Source organism: Nelumbo nucifera, chromosome 4 (genome assembly GCF_055504915.1).
Source record: "Nelumbo nucifera cultivar China Antique chromosome 4, China Antique-T2T, whole genome shotgun sequence".
NCBI classification, from domain to species: Eukaryota; Viridiplantae; Streptophyta; class Magnoliopsida; order Proteales; family Nelumbonaceae; genus Nelumbo; species Nelumbo nucifera.
Window position 1 is genome coordinate 72,030,146 of NC_142652.1, and position 23,843 is coordinate 72,053,988.

Genomic DNA, 23,843 nt, shown 5'->3' on the forward strand with positions numbered 1-23,843 from the left:
TAATGGGCTGACCGAAGCCAGCAAGACCATTATGGATGCGGCAGCTGGGGGTTCCATCAACAACAAGACCCCTGAAGTTTCCCATGCACTCATAGAGGAGATGGCTGCAAACAACTATCAATGGCACTCTGAGAGAGCACAAGTTAGGCAGCAGCAAGGCCTTCATAATGTCGACACCTATACAGCTCTATCTGCGCAAATAGGTGCACTCAGCAAAAACATAGATGAAATGCGGATGGCAGCCATGCATGTTCAGTCCGTGACTTGTGATTGGTGTGGGGGAGGTCATATCAACAATGAATGTCAAGTTGGCAATTAGTTTATATAGTCCCCCGAGCAGTTAGACTTCGTTGGCAACTTTCCAAGGCAGCAAGGAAATCAGTACCCTCGTGCCTTTAACCCCGGATGGAGGGGCCACCCGAATCAGTCATGCCCAAATCAGAATATGTCAAAGCCTTTCCCCCAAAATTTCAATCAGCTGGAGAAGAAATCTAACCTAGAGGAGCTGATAACCAAGTTCATAGCTAGTGCTGAAACAAGATTTCAGAACCAAGAAGCATCAATAAAGAACTTGGAGAATCAAGTCGGGTAGTTGGCACAAATGATTTCAGCAAGAGTACCGGGCATTCTACCCAGCAATACTGAAGTGAACCCAAGGGAGAAAGTGCAGGCTATCACTTTGAGAAGTGGTAAGGAGCTACCAGAAGTAGAGAAGAAGGCAAGGGTTGAAAACAAGACAGATGCAACCCTTGAAACCGAAAGGAAGGAGGATGAGCAATCTGAACCGAAGAAGGAGAGAAACCAACAACCACAAGTACCCTTTCTGAATAAGCTGAAGCAACACAAATTGGAAAAAGAATTCGGTAAGTTTCTTGAAGTGTTTAAAAGCTTACATATTAATATCCCTTTTGCTGATACTTTAGCCCAAATGCCACACTATGCAAAGTTCTTGAAGGAGATATTGGCAAATAAAAAGAAATTGGGAGATGTGGCTACTGTTGCACTCAATGAAGAATGCTCGGCAATCCTTCTTAACAAGCTGCCCCATAAACTGAAGGATCTAGGGAGTTTCACTATCCCTTGCACTATAGGCAGTTTGAAAATAGAAAAGGCATTATGTGATCTAGGAGCTAGCATAAACTTGATGCCATATTTGGTTTTTAAGAAACTAGGATTGGATGAACGCCAACCTACTAGAGTTACATTGCAATTAGTTGATAGATCCATAAAGCATCCTAGGGGAATCATAGAAGATGTGCTTGTTAAAGTAGATAAATTCATCTTTCCAGTTGATTTCATTGTATTAGACATGAAAGAGGATGTTGATGTTCCTCTTATCCTAGGGAGACCTTTCCTAGCTACGGGGAAGGCAATGATTGATGTCCAACAATGGCAACTCAGCCTTAGGATTCAAGATGAGGAAATAATTTTTAAAATGTCTGATGCTATAAAACATGCACTTTCTAGTGATGATTCTTGTTACATGGTTGATATTATTGATCATGCAGTTGATGATTGCTTTCAGGTTAGCAGGTTGGCCGACCCCCTTGACCTTTGCATACAAGAGGGAGGAGCTGCAAGGGAAGAAAATGAGGAGATTCACAGCATGGCAACATACCTGAATGCCAATCCACGGTTTCAAGGGAAGGGATTTCTCAAGTTGGAGAGCTTGGACAGACCGCCAATACTGACAAACAAGCCTTCAACCCAATAATCTCCCACCCTTGATTTGAAGCAACTTCCACCACATTTGGAGTATGCTTTCTTAGAGGCATCATCAGCTCTACCGGTAATCATGTCAGCAGCATTGAGCCCTTTGCAAAGAGAAAAACTGTTGAGAGTGTTACGGGAACACAAGACAGCCTTGGCTTGGAAGGTAGCCGACATCAAGGGTATCAACCCATCTATGTGCACACACCGAATTCTGATGAAGGAAGGAAGTAAGCCTTCAGTTCAGCCCCAAAGACGCCTGAACCCAAATATGAAAGAGGTGGTGAAGGTTGAAGTCATCAAGTTACTAGATGCCGGGATTATTTATCCTATTTCTGATAGTTCATGGGTGACCCCGTGCAAGTAGTGCCAAAGAAAGGTGGCATGACCGTTGTTCCAAATGAAAGAAATGAACTCATGCCGACTAGAACCGTTACCGGGTGGCGAGTATGCATTGACTACAAAAAATTGAATGAAGCCACACGCAAGGATCACTTCCCTCTCCCGTTTATTGACCAAATGTTAGAGAGGTTGGCCGGGCATGAGTATTATTGTTTCTTGGATGGGTATTCAGGTTACAATCAGATTCCAATTGCATCGGAGGATCAAGAGAAGACCACTTTCACTTGCCCATATGGTACCTTTGCCTATAGGAGGATGCCATTCGGGTTGTGCAATGCTCCAGCAACATTCCAGCGGTGTATGATGTCAATATTTTCTGATAAGGTTGAAAAGTTCATGGAAGTTTTCATGGATGATTTCTCAGTCTTTGGCTCTTAATTTGATGCATGTTTGAACAATTTGGAGAAGGTGCTTAGGCGGTGCAGGGAGACACATCTAGTGCCGAATTGGGAGAAGTGTCATTTCATGGTGCAAGAAAGCATCGTGCTTGGGCTTAAGATTTCACAGAGAGGTATAGAGGTTGATAGAGCTTAGGTGGAGACAATTGAAAAGTTGCTACCACCAACATCCGTCCGATCTGTAGAAGCTTCTTGGGACATGTCGGATTCTATAGAAGATTTATCAAGGACTTCTCCAAGATAGCCAAGCCATTGTCCACTTTGCTTCAGAAGGATGTGGCCTTTGAGTTCACAGCCGAATGCCTACAAGCATTCAATATTCTGAAGGACAAGCTGATCAATGCACCCATCATGATAGCACCAGATTGGACACTTCCTTTTGAGCTGATGTGTGATGCGAGTGATTCAGCCATAGGATCTGTTTTAGGACAAAGATTGAACAAACACTTTCAGTCGATCTACTATGCTAGCAGAACCTTGAATGGTGCCCAACAGAATTACACCACGACAGAAAATGAACTACTAGCGGTAATCTTTGCTTTTGATAAATTTCGTTCATATCTGATTTTGTCCAAAGTTATTGTGTATACAGATCACTCGGCATTAAGACACCTACTCGCCAAGAAGGATGCAAAACTGAGGCTGATTAGGTGGATCCTCTTGTTGCAAGAATTTGATGTTGAGATACGTGACAAGAAGGGCACCGAGAACCTAGCTGTTGATCATCTTTACCGGTTAGATAATGTGGATTTAGAGGAGAAGACAATCAGCACCATCTGAGAGGAGTTTCCGATGAACAACTCTACTCCATTTAGGTAAATTCATCACCTTGGTATGTTGATTTTGCAAATTACCTTGCTGGACATGTTATCCCCCCCAACATTTCATATCAACAGAAGAAGAAATTCTTCTCTGATGTGAAACATTATTTGTGGGAGGATCCACTTTTGTATAAGCTATGTGCATATCAGATCATAAGGAGGTGTGTCCCCGAGGAGGAGGTGGAGTCAGTGCTCTGGTACTGTCATGATAAAGAAGCGGGAGGCCACTTCGGAGCCAACCGCACTGCAGCCAAGGTTTTGCACTCAGGTTTCTATTGGCCTACCTTGTTCAATGATGGTCATAGGTATGTATCCGCATGTGATCAATGTCAGAGAGCAGGTAACATTTCCCGACAGAATGAAATGCCCCTCACTAATATCTTGATTTGTGAAATTTTTTATGTATGGGGTATAGACTTCATGGGACCCTTCCCGAATTCTTTTGGTAATAAGTACATCCTAGTGGTTGTTGATTATGTGTCTAAATGAGTGGAAGCCACAGATTTACCCACAAATGACTCTAAGAGGGTACTACATTTCCTGAAAAAGATTTTCATCCAATTTGGCACACCCCGAGCTATCATTAGTGATAGAGGAACTCATTTCTGCAACACCCAATTTGAGCGGCTGATGCGAAAATACGGTGTTACACACAAATTAGCTACCCCATATCACCCTCAAACCAGTGGCCAAGTAGAATTAACTAATAGGGAGCTCAAAAGAATTTTGGAGAAGACAGTCGACTCTGCTAGGAAAGACTGGGCAATCAGGTTAGATGATGCATTATGGGCATACATAACTGCATATAAAACACCCATCAGCATGTCTCCCTACAGGTTAGTTTTTGGAAAAGCATGTCATTTACCTGTTGAATTGGAACATAAGGCATATTGGGCACTAAAGTTCTTAAATTTTGATTCATAGGCCATAGGAGCAGAGAGGTGGCTGCAGCTGAATGAGTTGAATGAATTCAGACTTGTCGCCTATGAGAATGCCAAGGTTTACAAGGAGAGAACTAAAAGATTGCATGATAGGAACTTGTTGAGACGTGATTTTCATGTGGGCCAGCAAGTGTTGTTGTATAATTCCTGTCTCCAGTTGTTCCCGGGCAAGCTGAAATCGAGATGGTCTGGGCCTTTCACCATCACACAGGTTTTCCCCCATGGAGCCGTAGAGGTCACCCACCAAGCACAAGGCACATTTAAGGTCAATGGTCAACGCCTCAAACCATATATAGTGGGTGGAACGTTGCCTACTCCATCCACTATATACCTAGACGACCGGTGACTTCACTAAACTGTCAAGCTTTAGATGATCAGTTATAAACTATTTTTGTGTTTTTTGCTTTTCTTATTCATAGCATTTGAGTAGTTTTTTTTCTTAGGCTGTTAATTGAGTAGGTTACTGATCTCTTTTAGTGTATCATTCTCTCTTCCTAGTTTTGTGTGATTCTTAGCAGCTAGAAGTTCCAAACAAAAGAGCCATTCCAGATTTTAGAAGGATCTTCAGGGAAGTCCTCTAAACCCCTCTCATTACTTGATAATGCTCTTCATGCAAATACCCTCATTGATGGATTCATCTTCACTCTCTAACACTAGGAACATTGAGGGCAATGTTCATCTTAAGTGTGGGAAAGTTAGGTCGTAGCTATGCACCTCAATCACCCCAACACATACATGCATTGATAGGCTGGATAAACTGAAATTCCCTCAAGATTATTGTTGTTTATAAGGTGAATTCCAAGAGGGAATACAATGAGTTGAGGGAAATCTTTGTAAGTGTGAGACTTTATTCTTGTGCATGATCCAATTTTATCACATTGCATGAGGTTAAGGAAGCCGAATAGGACTTTCATCATGACCAGCCCTAACTTTCTTCATGTGTATGATGCACTTGACTGACATCTTAATGGTCATTCGATCTATGTTCATATCTGAATTGTTAATGTATGAGGTTCAACAATTGAAAAAAAAAAGAGAAGAAAAGAAAAAGGACAAAGTCCAAATGACTTCGCTGTCATGAACTGAATAGCAAAACTAGCGGTTCATGATATGAGTTTAGTCCCAACTCCGTTATTCCGAGTTGAATAGTAAAACTAGCAACTTGGAATATGAGTATTGTTATCTGCTTCTAGCCTGTGACCAGTGTGAGATGGAGCATAAAATGCACTCACACCAAAAAAAAAAGGGGAAGGAAAAGAATTCGGTGACGACTGAGGTTCAAAGGGACAAAATGTGGTTGAATACTCCATTAGGGGCAGTGACAGATTTGTGACCAAGCTCAATGTAATGGTTAATTGAGCGGTCAAGGAGCTGATTTACATATTGAATGGAAGTGAATGTTGTTGGAGCATGAAAAATTTCATATTCTCCCTTGCCTTGGCTCTTATGTATATGATAAGAATGGCAATTCAGATTAATGAATTAGAATACCTACACAGGTTTCCCAACCACTCAATGTATTCTCATCCTAAATTCATCCGGTAAATGGTAATAATAAGGGGGGATGATCAGTTTATGGGTGATGTCTTTGCTTACAAGCAAAAGCTTAAGTGTGGGGGTGTTTGATGTGTGTGCAAATTACACATAAATTCTGATGTTTATGCATGATTTTGATGATGATTTGTATAAATTATTACCTCAATTTAGCTTGATTTCAGGAAATTTTCAAGGGAGACCAGTTTAGGGGAAAGATAACAAAAAACCATGGAAAAGAGGCTAAGTGGAGGCAATTCAGCCTAGCTGGGAGAAAGGCCCAGCCGAGAAGCCTAAGGAGGGCTATTCGGTCCATGAAGCCTAGGCAGCACTCCATGGGGAAACCCAAGGAGAGAGCCTAGCCGAAGCTCTCCAAGGGAGCCCATTCAGCCCAGCAAGAGGGAGGCCCATGTACAACTTAAGAGCAGCCCAAGGAACCTAAAGGTGGCAAACTTTCTAGAAGAGAGAAAGAGGATGAAGGGAAAGCTATAAAAGGAGAAGAAAAAGAGGGAAAAAAGGTTCAAACTCCTTTGGTTCGAAATCCTTTTGGGGAGAATTGAGAGAGAGGCGTGCAAGAGAGAAGAAAGGGGGAGATTCAAGAAGCTTCAAGAGAAAAAGAAGTGCTGAATCCAACTTTGGAGAAGAAGCAATTGGAGGAGATCAATCAAGGTTATCTTCTTCCTTGAATTCTACGCAAATGGTAAATGATCTCAGCTAGGGTTTCATGATATTTTCTAACTTGATTCTTCTTTCTTGATGTAATTGAATCATGTTTCAGGTAATTTCAGATCTGTAATTAGTTCTCTAGGTTATTCGAATGGATTAGATTCAATCTTGATGTTTCTTGATTAGGATTTTAATTGTTAGAATAGCTAGCCGAATTGAATTTGTATGTGGACTGTCCGAATTGCTTGATGAAGAATTTAGACAATCTGATTTCTGTTTGGTCGAACTGTTCTTAATTCTTGGAGTTTCTAGATTGCTTGAGAAAGAGTTTAGAAATTTGGATCTGCTAACCAAGAACCGAATTGAAATAAGGTTAGAGATAACTAGTACAATTTGGTTGGTCTTCATTCAATTCTGCAATGATGCCCTAGAACTCTTGATCTTAATGCATGCATGAGGATTAGATTCTTGGTAGAGATATAAGAATCATCACTCATGCATAGGTTGAGCATGCACTCGAGAGAGGCTGTCCATAACATTGGGGTTTCACCAAACCAAGGCTGAATCCCAATCCAATCGAATGACCTAGAGAATTAATTGTTGAACCAAATCCGTTCACATATAGCTTGTCTTCTCAACGACATGAAAGGCGTTTGATCCAATTTGCTAGAGATAGTTTGTTATTTAGGAATTCAGTTTTGATTAGGTTAACATTTTGGTTAATCAGATAATAAAGGGCTGATATATTACTAGTAGTTTCTGTATAAGTCCTCGTGGGAACGATATTCTATTCATCACTTTATTACTTGAGCGGCTAGTGCACTAGCTAGTGTAGCAAATACGCATCATCTTCTCTCATACCGATCAGTAACGAATATTCGAAGGGACTTAAGCCCTGTTTAGGGGATGCAATGAAGACAGTCGGAATAATGCAACTTAAAGACTTAAACAAAGAACAAGAGCAACTATAAATAATGTAAGAATATGTATTTCTTGTATATGTCAACCAAGATGTTTTGGGTACATTATATATACACAAAAGAATGAAATTGTAATGGAAAGCAAGAAGAGAATAGGCAGCTAACTATGTATAATGTTTCTTAAATGCTTTTCTTCCTAATTCAGCTATTTCTAAACTTGAGTAAGAGCCTCCTTTGGCAACTTGCACTTTCGTAGAGTTTCCATATATATCTCTTTCATTTCTATTGGAAACTTGCTTGATTGTAGAGTCACCATCTTCAAAGCTTTCCTCTGTTACACATTCCAACCAATAGGTTTCCTTAATATGCCCCCATAAGCGAAACTGGGTTGGAATCACATGAAGCTTGGACTGTAGGAAGTTAAACCAAACTGCAGAAACGGATTTGCTAAACACATCAGCCAATTGATTATCAGTAGGGATATATCGGACCACCATATTTTTGCGAAGAAGTGCTTCGTACGAGCATAATAAACTGAGTGTGCAGCCAGTTATGTAGCACCAATGTTATCACGGAAGGGAACAGGTGGAGAAGACTAATGAACGCTCAAATCTCGTAAGAGAAAATGAAGCCATGGCACCTTAATTGAGGCTTTAGCTGAGGAACGAAACTGGACACCCATGCTGGAACTGGCAATGGTGAGCTATTTCTTAACACTCCAAGAGATCAAGTGAGAACCAAGGAAAATACCATAACTGCCAGTAGACCAATAGTCATCAGTGCAGCCTACCCCATCAGCATCTGAACATTTGACTAAAGATCCAGGAGAATTAGCTGCAAAGAAGGGACCAAAATCAATGGTACCATTAAGACAACTTAGAATACGTATTCCAGTTGTCTAGATATAGTGACGTCATTGACGTCCCTAAAGACTCCAGCTAGCTCAACATCGACATCCGATAAGGAAGCTGCCAGTGGCACCACAGAAGACCTCCTCCTCCTCCCGATGCATCAGACGAAAGATACAAGTTTGGACATCTCCTTTTCCATCCACTTATGAACCTTGATGTAAGATGCGATATTGGAATTATCTCTCCTTCTAACATCCACCTGCACTGCGAAGTGCTGCTCCTTGAAAGCCATGAGATCTGCTTGGAAGATGCTATAAGACTCAATCAAGCAGAGGAAATCTTCGAGGAGCTTGTCAACTCAATCAGGTCGCTGGCAGAGTGAATCCTAAGTCGAGGGAGCTAGAGGAAATCGTCGAGTGAGTCATTGACGCTCTGGAGGATACCCAGGTTTGGAGATCATTGATGGTGTCCTTGAGCAGGGAGATGAGAGGGCGGTGTGCTCTGCAGGGGAAACTGGTGGATTTGTTGTGGTAGGATTTCTCCCAGGGCGATGGCTAGATAGGATTGGGATATGAGAAGGAAAGGTTATGACAGAATCTACTAACCATATCTTCCTTCTTCTTCTTCTTCTTCTTCTACTTCTTCTTCTTCTTCTTCTTCTTCTACTTCTTCTTCTTCTTGTGACGATGGATGCTTATTTTTCTTCTAAGTTGCATTTGTTTGGCCCATCATGGAGATTAAAAAGGGAGAGGGAAGAGAGAGTGAGGAGAGATGAGACGATGAATAGGCGGCACTTCCGGTCTGATTTTAACAGATGGTTGATAAAGAAAATTAGATGACACTTGAAGGGCATTTTTGTCTTTTTGAATGCCACTTAATGGCTGGTTAACGTCGGGTACTAGATTGTCGTAAAACGAAAATTTGCGTACACGATTGTTGCGTTTTAAAGTTTGGGTACTAAATTGAGAGTCGGCCTAAAATATAGGGTACCTATCGAGAATTTTCCCTATTTGAAAGTGTGTTGACAATGCCTAGTGCACACAAATAGGAAAAGCAATTTGATTGGGATGCTTGAGGATTAATTGATAATTAAAACATAGCTATACTTCTTGAAAAGCCACACTCAATGTGATAAGTATAAGAACTGCTTGCTTACTCATTAGTACAGGTATATTGCAATCATAGATATGATATGTTGAGGGTTCCCATCATTAAAAGCTCTAATTATCATAGGCTCTAATGCCTTAACTTTGCTCAAAAAGTTAATTATCGAAGAACACAAAATTCTATCCAAAACATAGGTACAATAATTCTCCCTTCTCAGAGTACAAAAGTGTCAGAAAATACTTGTTTGATCTGTTAATCATTACTTTTTTACAAATCAAACAAATGTTCGCAAACGTGAACCGGGGTACGTAAATACCATGGTTCAACGTTTATATCGCAAACAAACGGAGCCTTAAGAGTGGAATCTTTTATTTAACAACTCTAAGAATTCTCTTTTGAGTTTTCCCTTTCTTTATCATTTCCCTATAATGTGAATATTAATTACAACTATTCATAGATGGGGTTTGAATTTAACATTTGTCAAAATTTAAATGGATCCATTCCAAAGCCTGAAGCCTGATCCGTAAACAGGTGGAATACCAATGCTAATAAGTAATAGCTGACTTTTTATCCAGAATAAAAAAAATAACAAGAAATACCACTGTGAACCAGCTTTTAGGGATCATATTGTTAAAAGAAAGCACCTCATCTTAAACTCTCCTAATTAATATATATTTTTATAAACATTCTTAATATTTAATTCCTTATTATTGGCAATTAGCTAGGGTCCCAAACTACTAGGCTTTTCACTTTTCCATATGACGCAGAACTATATTCTTTCTGATTTTAGTTAATTCCAAGTGTTGCAAATGGATTGCAACATAGATCCAAATTTGATTCATTTTTATTTGGATCAGAATGGGCATTTATTCATTGTACTTAGGTTCAGTAAAGTTCAAAAATATAGTGGAATCGAGCTTGGTGATTGGAGAGCCAGTAACTGTAATTTTGGGGACCCTCATTACAATTTTGACCTCAGTTTCTACTCTTCTAATGACAGTTTTGAGGGCCTCATTTCTGTTTTCTTTTTTTTCGGTGGAATACTTCCTTACAGATATTGCATAAGATATTAACCAGATAAACACAAAGCTTTGGATGGAAATATTAGCCATGTTTTAGTCTGTTTAATTTTCAAAGGGCCCCCATTGAATTGTGGGTTCTCACTTTTCATCTTCATAATATAGGACAAATAGCAGGTTCTAGGGCTAAAAATCGGTTCTGGGCCTTATGCACCATGATCCAATATTTTGTCCTTAAAATAAATTTATACAGTAATACAGATAACAGACATTGTGGCCAATTGGCCGCCTTTGGTAAAGATCAAAGATTTTATAAAGGGATTTCTAAACAAGGGATTGCTTTCATAGCTCAGTTGGTTAGAGCACCCGTTTAGTAAGCGGGAGGTCTTGAGTTCGAATCTCAATGGAAGCATTAATATACTTTTGATTTATTTCTTTTTACTACCATATACCTTATTAATTTCATTGCAAGTAACAAGTCACTTTTATAAAAGTGTTTTCATCATAGTTTTTTGCAAAAGTGCTTTTTTTAAAGTGGTTTTGTAAAAGTACTTTTATAAAAATGCTTTTATAATAGTATTTTTGTAAAAATGCTTTTATTAAAGTGCTTTTATAATAGTGTTTTAGTAAAAATACTTTCTTAAAAGTTCTTCTCGTAAAATTAATTTTATAAAAGTAGTTTCATAAAAGTGATTTAATGTTGGCTTCAGTTTTGACTAGTTTCAAATTGGACAAATGTTTGGGATCATGATCAGATTATTAGAAATTTAACTTAGATCCAATTCAGACCAATAAGAATATTGGACCAATTTATTTTGGATTGACCCAATCCAATAATTATAATTGACCATACAAAACCGGTCAATTGACACCCCTTCTCTCGGTAATAAAACGTTTGCTTGAGAACGAAAGCTCAGAATCTGTTGTGGATGAGCGCAAGAATCACAATTTTTTTTTCTTCTAGGTTTTCGAATCTCGGATAACTGATCACAACTGATCAATTGACCAAGTAATCTCTGGTTTTGAGTATTTTTTAATCTATAATGACCATACCACCCATATTGGACTTGTTAAAGAAAAAACACTGAAGCTGATTTTCTGGTGCATCTCTAACGACTAAGAAGTTTGCATTTCTCTTGTTTGCTAGAGAAATCAAATTGGTTAAGTGTTTGAGTTTATCTTCTCTCTTGCCGATCAGCAATGAAGATTCGTAGGGACTTAAGCACTGTTTAAGGGATGCATTGAAGACAGTCGGAATAACGCAACTTAAAGACTTAAAGAAAGAACAAGAGCAATTATAAATAATATAAGAATATGTATTTCTTGTATATGTCAACCAAGATGTTTTGGGTACATTATATATATACAAAAGAATGATTTTGTAATGGAAAGCTTGAAGAGAATAGGCAGTTAACTATGTATAATGTTTCTTAAATGCTTTTCTTCCTAATTCAGCTATTTCTAAACTTGAGTGAGAGCCTCCTTTGGCAACTTGCACATTCGTAGAGTTACCATGTATATCTCTTTCCTTTCTTTTGGAAACTTGCTTTATAGTAGAGTCACCATCTTCAAAGATTTCCTCTGTTACACTTTCCAACCAATAGGTTTCCTTAATACGCCCCCATAAGCGAAACTGGGTTGGAATCACAGGAAGCTTGGACTGTAGGAAGTTAAACCAAACTGCAGAAACGGATTTGCTAAACACATCAGCCAATTGGTTATTAGTAGGGATATATCGGACCACCATATTTTTGCGAAGAAGTGCTTTGTACGAGCATAATAAACTGAGTGCGCAGCCAGTTATGTAGCACCAATGTTATCACAGAAGGGAACAAGTGGAGAGGACTGATCAACGTCCAAATCTCGTAAGAGAAACTGAAGCCATGGCACTTCAATTGTGGTTTTAGCTGAGGAACGAAACTGGACATCCATGCTGGAACTGGCAATGGTGGGATATTTCTTAACACTCCAAGAGATCAAGTGAGAACCAAGGAAAATACCATAACTGCCAGTAGACCAATAGTCATCAGTGCAGCCTACCCCATTAGCATCCGAAGATTTGACTAAAGATCTAGGAGAATTAGCAGCAAAGAAGGGACAAAATCAATGGTACCTTTGCGATAACTTAGAATACGTTTCCCAGTCGTCTAGATATAGTGACGTCATTGACGTCCCTAAAGACTCCAGCTAGCTCAACATCGACATCCGATAAGGAAGTAGCCAGTGGCAAGACAGAAGACCTCCTCCTCCTCCCGATGCATCAGACGAAAGATACAAGTTTGGACATCTCCTTTTCCATCCTCTTATGAACCTTGATGTAAAACGCGATATTGGAATTATCTCTCCTTCTAACATCCACCTGCACTGCGAAGTGATTTTCCTTGAAATCCATGAGAGCTGCTTGGAAGATGCTATAAGCGTCAATGAAGCAGAGGAAATCTTCGAGGAGCTTGTCGACTCAATCAGGTCGCCGGCAGAGTGAATCCAGAGTCGAGGGAGCTAGAGGAAATCGTCTAGTTAGTCATTGACGCTCTGGAGGTGATTCAAGCCGTGGGAGAGGGGATGGGGATTGGAGGATACCGAGGTTTGGAGATCATTGATGGTGTCCGTGAGCAGGGAGATGAGAGGGTGGTGTGCTCTGCAGGGGAAACTGGTGGATCTGTTGTGGTAGGATTTCTCCTAGGGCGATGGCTAGATAGGATTGGGACATGAGAAGGAAAGGTTATGACGGAATCTACTAACCATATCTTTCTTCTTCTTCTTCATCTTCTTCTTCTTGTGACGATGGATGTTTATTTTTCTTCTAAGTTGCATTTGTTTGGCGCATCATGGAGTTTAAAAAGGGAGAGGGGAGAGAGAGTGAAGAGAGATGAGACGATGAATAGGCGGCACTTCCGGTCTGATTTTAACAGATGGTTGATAATGAAAATTAGATGACACTTGAAGGGCATTTTTGTCTTTTTGAATGCCACTTAACGGCTGGTTAACGTCGGGTACTAGGTTGTTGTAAAACGAAAATTTGCATACAAAATTGTTGCGTTATAAAGTTTGGGTACTAAATTGAGAGTCGGCCTAAAATATAGGGTACCTATTGGGAATTTTCCCTATTTGAAACTGTGTTGACAATGCCAAGTGCACACAAATAGGAAAAGCAATTTGATTGGGATGCTTGAGGATTAATTGATAATTAAAACATAGCTATACTATTTGAAAAGCCACACTCAATGTGATAAGGATAATAACTGCTTGCTTACTCATTAGTATAGGTATATTGCAATCATTGATATGATATGTTGAGGGTTCCCATCATTAAAAGCTCTAACTATCATAGGCTCTATTGCCATAACTTTGCTAAAAAAGTTAATTATCGAAGAACACAAAATTCTATCCAAAACATAGGTACAATAATTCTCCCTTCTCAGAGTACAAAAGTGTCAGAAAATACTTGTTTGATCTGTTAATCATTACTTTTTTACAAATCAAACAAATGTTCGCAAATGTGAACCGGGGTACGTAAATACCATTGTTCGACATTTATATCGCAAACAAACGGAGCCTTAAGAGTGGAATTTTTTATTTAACAACTCTAAGAATTCTCTTTTGAGTTTTGCATTTCTTTATCATTTCCCTATAATGCCAATATTAATTATAACTATTCATAGATGGGGTTTGGATTTAACATTTGTCAAAATTTCAATGGATCCAATCCAAAGCCTGAATCCTGACCCGTAAATAGGTCGAATACCATTGCTAATAAGTAATAGCTGACTTTTTAACCAGAATAAAAAAAATAACAAGAAATAACACCGTGAACCAGCTTTTAGGGATCATATTGTTAAAAGAAAGCACCTCATCTTAAACTCACCTAATTAATATATATTTTTATAAACATTCTTAATATTTAATTCCTTATTATTGACAATTAGCTAGGGTCCCAAACTTCTAGGCTTTTCACTTTTCCATATGACGCAGATCAATATTCTTTCTGATTTTAGTTAATTCCAAGTGTTGCAAATGGATTGCAACATAGATCCAAATTTGGTTCATTTTTATTTGGATCAGAATGGGCATTTATTCATCGTACTTAGGTTCAGTAAAGTTCAGAAATATAGCGGAATCGAGCTTGGTGATTGGAGAGCCAGTAACTATAATTTTGGGGACCTCATTACAATTATGACCTCAGTTTCTACTCTTCTAACGACAGTTTGAGGGCCTCATTTCTGTTTTCTTTTTTTTCGGTGGAATACTTCATTACAGATATTCCATAAGATATTAACTAGATAAACACAAAGCTTTGGATAATATTAGTCGTGTTTTGGTCCGTTTAATTTTCAAAGGGCCCCCATTGAATTGTGGGTTCTCACTTTTCATCTTCATAATATTGGACAAATAGCTTGTTCTAGGGCTAAAGATCAGTTTTGGGCCTTATGCTCCATGATCCAATATTTTGTCCTTAAAATAAATTTATACAGTAATACAGATAACAGACATTATGGCCAATTGGCCGCCTTTGGTAAAGATCAAAGATTTTATAAAGGGATTTCTAAACAAGGGATTGCTTTCATAGCTCAGTTGGTTAGAGCACCCGCTTAGTAAGCGGGAGGTCTTGAGTTCAAATCTCAATGGAAGCAGTAATATATTTTTGATTTATTTCTTTTTACTATCATATACCTTATTAATTTTATTGCAAGTAACAAGTTACTTTTATAAAAATGTTTTCCAAGTAGTATTTTTGCAAAAATGCTTTTATTAAAGTGGTTTTGTAAAAGTACTTTTATAAAAATGCTTTTATAATAGTATTTTTGTAAAAATGCTTTTATTAAAGTGCTTTTGTAAAAGTGCTTTTATAATAGTGTTTTCATAAAAATACTTTCTTAAAAGTTCTTCTCGTAAAATTAATTTTATAAAAGTAGTTTCATAAAAGTGATTTAATGTTGGCTTCAGTTTTGATTGGTTTCAAATTGGACAAATGTTTGGCATCATGATCAGATTATTAGAAATTTGACTTAGATCCAATTCAGACCAATAAGAATATTGGACCAATTTATTTTGGATTGACCCAATCCAATAATTATAATTGACCATACAAAACCGGTCAATTGACACCCCTTCTCTCGGTAATAAAACGTTTGCTTGAGAACGAAAGCTCAGAATCTGCTGTGGATGAGCGCAAGAATCACATTTTTTTTTTCTTCTAGGTTTTCGAATCTCGGACAACTGATCAATTGACCAAGTAATTTCTGGTTTTGAGTATTTTTTAATCTATAATGACCATACCACCCATACTGGAGTTGTTAAAGAAAAAACACTGAAGCTGATTTTCTGGTGCATCTCTAACGACAAAGAAGTTTGCATTTTTGTTGTTTGCTAGAGAAATCAAATTGGTTAAGTGTTTGAGTTTATCTTCTCTCTTACCGGTCAGCAATGAAGATTCAAAGGGACTTAAGCCCTGTTTAGGGGATGCATTGAAGACAGTCGGAATAACGCAACTTAAAGACTTAAAGAAAGAACAAGAGCAATTATAAATAATATAAGAAAGGGATTTGCTAAACACATCAGCCAATTGATTATCAGTAGGGATATATCGGACCACCATATTTTTGCGAAGAATATGATCGTGTGGAAAATCAAAATCCACTTCAATGTGCTTCTTGCTGATTGCACCTATTTGCACAGATATAGCTGTATATGTGTCCATATTGTGAAGACCTTGCTGCCTTCTAACTTGTGCTCTTTCGGAATGCCATTGATAGTTGGTTGCTGCCATCTCCTCTATCAAAGTACTAAAGAAACTAAAGTACACTAATCAAAGAAAGCAATCCAACAAAAAATCAGTAATCCTAAGAAATAGAGACTGTTAAACACTAATATAGCGGCAATCTACCAAACAAAGGGAACAACAATCTACCTAAAAAGAAAAACCTCAAGAAAAAGAACAATCAGCAAGCTGAAAGCTAATATAGACAGATCTGAAATCTGATTTACAAGATTGAAATCAGAGAAGTACCCTATCAAAACAAGAAGACTGCACACTGCCAAAACAAGAACAGCAGCCTAAGGCTTTCAGATTTCTGATTTCAGCAATGAAGGTCAATGCACATAGATCTAAACTATAAGATTTTTATAAAATATACAGAACTAAAAATCAGCTACACTACTGAAACTAGAACAGCAACCTAAGACTAAGCAATTTAACAATGGGAAATAAAACTACTTGTATCAAAGCAGCCAAGTAACCTAGAGAACAGCAACCAATACTAACAAGACAAGCAACCTAAAGAATTCTATCAAATCAGCAATCTATCAACTAAGATTTGAAATCTATAACAACAACCTATTGAGTTCTACCTACAAAGCACAGGTCTGAATTCTCAAATCAGCAAAGTAACCTATAGTATCAAGAAACTACACTCTACCGAAAACAATAATCAGCTAATTTTTTTTTATGTGTGCACAGATCTGATTTCTGATTTCAGCAATGACAGTTAATGTATACAGATTTGAACTACACCATTTTTTATAACATATACATAACTAAAATTCAGCTACACTACCAAGACTAGAACAGCAACTAAAAACTAAGCAAATCAGCAATAGGGAAAAAAAACTACTGATATCAGTAATGAAGGTTACTATATACAAAATTTGTCAAAATTTTGTCAAAATTTAAATGGATGGGGTTTGGATTTAAATGGATGGGGTTTGTCAAAATTTAAATGGATGTGAATATTAATTACAACTATTCATAGATGGGGTTTGGATTTAACATTTGTCAAAATTTAAATGGATACAATCCAAAGGTTGAAGCCTGACCCGTAAACAGGTTGAATACCAATGCTAATAAGTAATAGCTGATTTTTTTACCAGAATAAAAAATATAACAAGAAAGAACACCGTGAACCAGCTTTTAGGGATCATATTGTTAAAAGAAAGCACCTCATCTTAAACTCTCCTAATTAATATATTTTTTTATAACAATTCTTAATATTTAATTCCTTATTATTGATAATTAGCTAGGGTTCCAAACTTCTAGGCTTTTTACTTTTCCATATGACGTAGATCAATATTGTATATGATTTTAGTTAATTCCAAGTGTTGCGAATGGATTGCAACCTAGATCCAAATTTGATTCAGTTTTATTTGGATCAAAATGGGCATTTATTAATCGTACTTAGGTTTAGAAAGTTCAGAAATACAATGGAATCGAGCTTGGTGATTTGAGAGCCAGTAACTGTAATTTTGGGGACCTCATTACAATTATGACCTCAGTTTCTACTCTTCTAACGATAGTTTGAGGACCTCATTTTTGTGTTCTTTTTTTTCGTTGGAATACTTTATTACAGATATTGCGTAAGATATTAACCAGATAAACACAAAGCTTTGGATGGAAATATTAGCTGTGTTTTGGTCCGTTTAATTTTTAAAGGGCCCCCATTGAATTGTGGGTTTTCACTTTTCATCTTCATAATATTGGACAGATAGCAGGTTCTAGGGCTAAAGATCGGTTCTGGGCCTTATGCTCCATGAACAAAGATTTTATAGCAGACATAAGATATTAACCAGATAGTAGACATTGTGGCCAATTGGCCGCCTTTGGTAATGATCAAAGATTTTATAAAGCGATTTGTACACAAGGGATTGCTTTCAAAGCTAGGTTGATTAGAGCAACCGTTTAGTAAGCGGGAGGTCTTGAGTTCGAATCTCAATGGAAGCATTAATATATTTTTTATTTGTTTCCTTTTACTACCATGTATGTAATTAATTTCATTGCAAGTAACAAGTTACTTTTATAAAAGTGTTTTCGTAATAGTATTTTTGCGAAAATTCTTTTATTAAAGTGGTTCTGTAAAAGTACTTTTATAAAAATGCTTTTCTAATAGTATTTTTGTAAAAATTCTTTTATTAAAGTGCTTTTGTAAAACTTTTTTTATAATAGTGTTTTCGTAAAAGTACTTTCATAAAAGTGATTTAATGTTGGCTTCAGTTTTGATTGGTTTCTAATTGGACAAAGGTTTGGCCTCATGATCAGATTATTAGAATTTTGACTTAGATCCAATTTAGAACAATTAGAATATTGGACCAATTTGTTACACTTTCCAACCAATAGCTTTCCTTAATACGCCCCCTTAAGTGAAACTGGGCTGGAATCACATGAAGCTTGGACTGTAGGAAGTCAAACCAAACTACAGAAAAGGATTTGCTAAACACGTCAGCCAAATGATTATCAGTAGGGATATATCGGACCACCATATTTTTGCGAAGAATATGATCGTGTGGAATATGAAAACCCACTTCAATGTGCTTCATACGAGCATAAAAAACTGAATAAGTAAGCCAGCTATGTAGCACCAATGTTATCACAAAAGGGAACAGGTGGAGAGGACTGTTGAACGCCCAAATCTCATAAGAGAAATTGAAGCCACGACACTTCGATTGTGGTTTTAGCTGAGGAACAAAATTGGCATCCCATGCTGTAACTGGCAATGGTGGGCTATTTCTTAGCACTCCAAGAGATTAAGTGAGAACCAAGGAAAATTCCATAACTGCTAGTAGACCAATAGTCATCAGTGCAGCCTACCCCATCAGCATCTAAAAATTTGACTAAAGATCTAGGAGAATTAGCAACAAAGAAGGGCCCAAAATCAATGGTACCTTTGAGATAACGTAGAATACGTTTCACAGTCGTCTAGATATAATAACGTCATTGACATCCCTAAAGACTCCAGCTAGCTCAACATCAACATCCGATAAGGAAGCAGCCAGTGGCATCACCGAAGACCTCTTCCTCCTCCTGATGCATCAGACGAAAGATACATGTTTGGACATCTCCTAGTCCATCCTCTTATGAACCTTGATGTAAGACACGATATTGGAATTATCTCTCCTAACATCCACCTACACTGCGAAGTGCAGCTCCTTCAAATCCATGAGAGCTGCTTGGAAGATGCTATAAGCGTCAACGAAGCAGAGGAAATCTTCGAGGAGCTTGTTGACTCAATCAGGTCGCCGGTAGAGTGAATCCTGAGTTGAGGGAGCTAGAGGAAATCGTCGAGTGAGTCATGTATGCTTTGGAGGTGATTCAAGCCGTGGGAGAGGGGATGGGGATTGGATGATACCCATGTTCTGAGATCATAGATGGTGTCCTTGAGCAGGGAGATGGGAGGGTGGTGTGCTCTGTAGGGGAAACTGGTGGATCTGTTGTGATAGGATTTCTCCCGTGGTGATGGATAGATAGGATTGGGACATGAGAAGGAAAGAGTATGACGGAATCTACAAACCATATCTTCCTTCTTCTTCTTGTGATGATGTATGCTTATTTTTCTTCTGAGTTGCATTTGTTTGGCCCATCATGGAGTTTAAAAAGGGAGAAGGGAGAGAGAGTGAGGAGAGATGATACGATGAATAGGTAGCACTCCGGTCTGATTTTACCAGATGGTTGATAAAGAAATCTATATGACACTTGAAGGGCATTTTTGTCTTTTTGAATGCCACTTAACAGCAGGTTAACGTCGGGTACTAGATTGTCGTAAAATGAAAGTTCGTGTACTAGTTGTCGTGTTTTAATGTTTGGGTACTAAATTAAGACTCGACCTAAAATACAAGGTACCTATCGGGAATTTTCCCTATTTAAAAGTGTACTGACAATGCCGAGTGCATACAAATAGGTAAAGCAATTTGATTGGGATGCTTGAGGATTAATTGATAATTAAAAAATAGCTATACTATTTGAAAAGCCACACTCAATGTGATAAGTATAAGAATTGCTTCCTTACTCATTAGTATAGCTATATTGCAATCATAGATATGATATGTTGAGGGTTCCCTAGTCTAGAGCAGGGTCTCTCTCTACCAACTATTTATTCTTATTGGACTCAACTAATAAGTATGTGGGGTCGGCTTTCAAGGGCCAGGCCAATGTTATTTCCTAAGAAAGTTAATTAAGCTCAGTTTGGAAGGAGTACAAAATATAAAAATGTAAAGTGCAAAACCTTATACTGTGTATTATTTTGTTTATATTTGTGCTCATTCCAACTTGAACCTTAGGCTGTGTTTGGTTACAAAGCAAATGCAAATATCTACACTACATATTTACCCTTTATTCGGTTCATGAATGCAAATATGGTTCACATTTTAAACCGTTTTTGCAGTCATCTTCTTTGTTTGAAATTGGTGCAAAGTGTGGTCCCATCATTAAAAGCTCTAATTATCATATGCTCTAATGCCTTAACTTTGCTCAAAAAGTAAATTAACAAAGAACACAAAATTGTTTCCAAAAAATAGGTACTATAATGCTCTCTTCTCAGAGTACAAAAGTAACATAAATCTTAGGTACTACAATGCTCTCTTATCAATCAAGCATTCGCAAACGTGAACCAGGGTGCATAAATACCATGGTTCGACGTTTATATCGCAACCAAACAAAGCCTTAAGAGTGGAATCTTTTATTTAACAACTCTAAGAATTCTCTTTTGAGTTTTCCCTTTCTTTATCATTTCCCTATAATGCGAATGTTAATTACAACTATTCATAGACGGGATTTGGATTTAACATTGGTCAAAATGTAAATGGATCCATTCCAAAGCCTGAAGCTTAACCCGTAAACTGGTCGAATACCAATCCTAATAAGTAATAGCTGATTTTTTAACCAAAATAAAAAAAAAAAAAACAAGAAAGAATACCATGAACCAGCTTTTAGGGATCATATTGTTAAAAGAAAGAACCTCATCTTAAACTCTCCTAATTAATATATATATTTTTATAAACATTCTTAATATTTAATTCCTTATTATTGACAATTAGCTAGGGTCCCAATCTTATATGCTTTTTACTTTTCTATATGACGCAGATCAATATTGTATATGATTTTAGTTAATTCCAAGTGTTTCAAATGGATTGCAACCTAGATCCAAATTTGAATCATTTTTATATGGATCAAAATGGGCATTTATTAATCGTACTTAGGTTCAGAAAGTTCAGAAATACAGTGGAATCGAGCTTGGTGATTGGAGAGCCAGTAACTGTAATTTTGGGGACCTCATTACAATTATAACCTCAGTTTCTACTCTTCTAATGACAGTTTGAGGACCTCATTTCTGTTTTCTTTTTTTTTCGGTGGAATACTTCATTACAGATATTGCATAAGATGTTAACCAGATAAACACAAAGCTTTGGATGGAAATATTAGTCATGTTTTGGTTCGTTTAATTTTCAAAGGGCCCCCATTGAATTGTGGGTTTTCACTTTTCATCTTCATAATATTGGACAAATTGCAGGTTCTAGGGCTAAAGATCAGTTCTGGGCCTTATGCTCCATGATCCAATATTTTTCCTTAAAATAAATTGATACAGTACTACAGGTAACAGACATTATGGCCAATTGGTAGCCTTTGGTAAAGATCATAGATTTTATAAAAGGATTTCTAAACAAGGGATTGCTTTCATAGCTCAGTTGGTTAGAGCACCCGTTTAGTAAGCGGGAGGTCTTGAGTTCGAATCACAATGGAAGCATTAATATATTTTTGATTTATTTCCTTTTACTACCACATACCTGATTAATTTCATTGCAAGTAACAAGTTACTTTTATAAAAGTGTTTTCGTAATAGTATTTTTGCAAAAATGCATTTAATAAAGTGGTTTTGTAAAAGTACTTTTATAAAAATTCATTTCTAATAGTATTTTTGTAAAAATGCTTTTAATAAAGTGTTTTTGTAAAACTACTTTTATAATAGTGTTTTCATAAAAATACTTTCTTAAAAGTTCTCATAAAATTAATTTTATAAAAGTGTTTTCATAAAAGTACTTTCATAAAAGTGATTTAATGTCGGCTTCAGTTTTGATTGGTTTCAAATTGGACAAAGGTTTGGCCTCATGATCAGATTATTACAAATTTGACTTAGATCCAATTCAAACCAATAAGAATATTGGACCAATTTATTTTGGATTGACCCAATCCAATAATTATAATCGACCATACAAAATCGGTCAATTGACACCCCTTCTCTCGGTAATAAAACGTCTGCTTGAGAATGAGAGCTCAGAATCTACTGTGGACGAGCACAAGAATCACAATTTTTTTTCTTCTAGGTTTTCGAATCTTGGACAACTGATCAATTGACCAAGTAATTTTTGGTTTTGAGTATTTTTTAATCTATAATGACCATACCACCCATATTGGAGTTGTTAAAGAAAAAACACTGAAGCTGATTTTCTGGTGCATCTCTAATGACAAAGAACTATGCATTTCTCTTGTTTGCTTGAGAAATAAAATTGGTTATGTGTTTAAGTTTATCTTTTGATGTGTGTGCAAATTACACATAAATTCTGATGTTCATGCATGGTTTTGATGCTGATTTGTGTAAATGCTTACATCAATTTAGCTTGGATTCAGGAAATTATCAAGGGAGACCAACTTAGGGGAAAGATAACATAAAACCATGGAAAAGAGGCCAAGTGGAGGCAATTCAGCCCAGCTGGGAGAAAGGCCCAACCAAGAAGCCTAAGGAGGGCTATTCAGCCCATGAAGCCTAGGCAGTACTCCATGGGGGAAACCAAGGAGAGAGCCTAGCCGAATCTCTCCAAGGGAGCCCATTCGGTCCAGCAAGAGGGAGGCCCATGTACAGCTCAAGAACAGCCCAAAGTGCAGCCCAAGGAGCTTAAAGGCGGCAAACTTTCTAGAAGAGAGAAAGGGGCTAAAGAGAAAGATATAAAAGGAGAAGGGAAAGAGGGAAAAAGGGTTCACACTCCTTTGGTTCGAAATCCTTTTGGGGGAGATTCAAGAAAATTCAAGAGAAGAAGAGGTGTTGAATCCGAATTTGGAGAAGAAGCCATTGGAGTAGATCAATCTAGGTTATCTTCTTCCTTGAATTTTGCGCAAATGGTAAATGATCTCAGCTAGGGTTTCATGATATTTTCTCACTTGATTCTTCTTTCTTGTTGTAATTGAATCATGTTTCAAGTAATTTTAGATCTGTAATTAGTTCTCTAGGGTTATTCGATTGGAGTAGATTCAATCTTGATGTTTCTTGATTAGGATTTTAATTGTTAGAATAGCTAGCCGAATTGAATTTGTATGTTGGACTGTCCGAATTGCTTGATGAAGAATTTAGACAATCTGATTTCTGTTTTGTCGAACTGTTCTTAATTCTTGGAGTTTCTAGATTGCTTGAGAAAGAGTTTAGAAATTCGGATATGCTAATCAAGAACCGAATTGAATACAAGGTTAGAGATAACTCGTACAATTTGGTTGGTCTTCATGGCATGGCTCATGAAGACCTGAACACTCACATAGCCAATTTCTTGGAAATTTGTGATACTTTCAAGCATACTGGGGTGAGTGATGATGCTATTAGGCTTACGTTATTCCCATTTTCATTGAAAGACAAAGCCAAGACTTGGCTAAATTCTTTGCCGGTTGGATCTATAGCAACATGGGATGAAATGGCTAGCCGATTCCTCTCCAAATATTTTCCCCCATC

At 37.4% G+C, this 23,843-nt stretch overlaps 3 non-coding genes across 3 annotated transcripts; all 3 read left to right on the forward strand.

Annotated features, from left to right (window-relative positions):
* Positions 1-10,706: 10,706 nt before the first annotated feature.
* Positions 10,707-10,780, forward strand: TRNAT-AGU (transfer RNA threonine (anticodon AGU)). Its single transcript has one exon. It is a non-coding gene; the product is annotated as a tRNA-Thr (tRNA).
* Positions 10,781-14,925: 4,145 nt separating this feature from the next.
* On the forward strand, positions 14,926-14,999 carry TRNAT-AGU (transfer RNA threonine (anticodon AGU)). Its single transcript has one exon. It is a non-coding gene; the product is annotated as a tRNA-Thr (tRNA).
* A 6,802-nt stretch (positions 15,000-21,801) lies between these two features.
* TRNAT-AGU (transfer RNA threonine (anticodon AGU)) lies at positions 21,802-21,875 on the forward strand. The gene has a single exon. It is a non-coding gene; the product is annotated as a tRNA-Thr (tRNA).
* Positions 21,876-23,843: the final 1,968 nt, after the last annotated feature.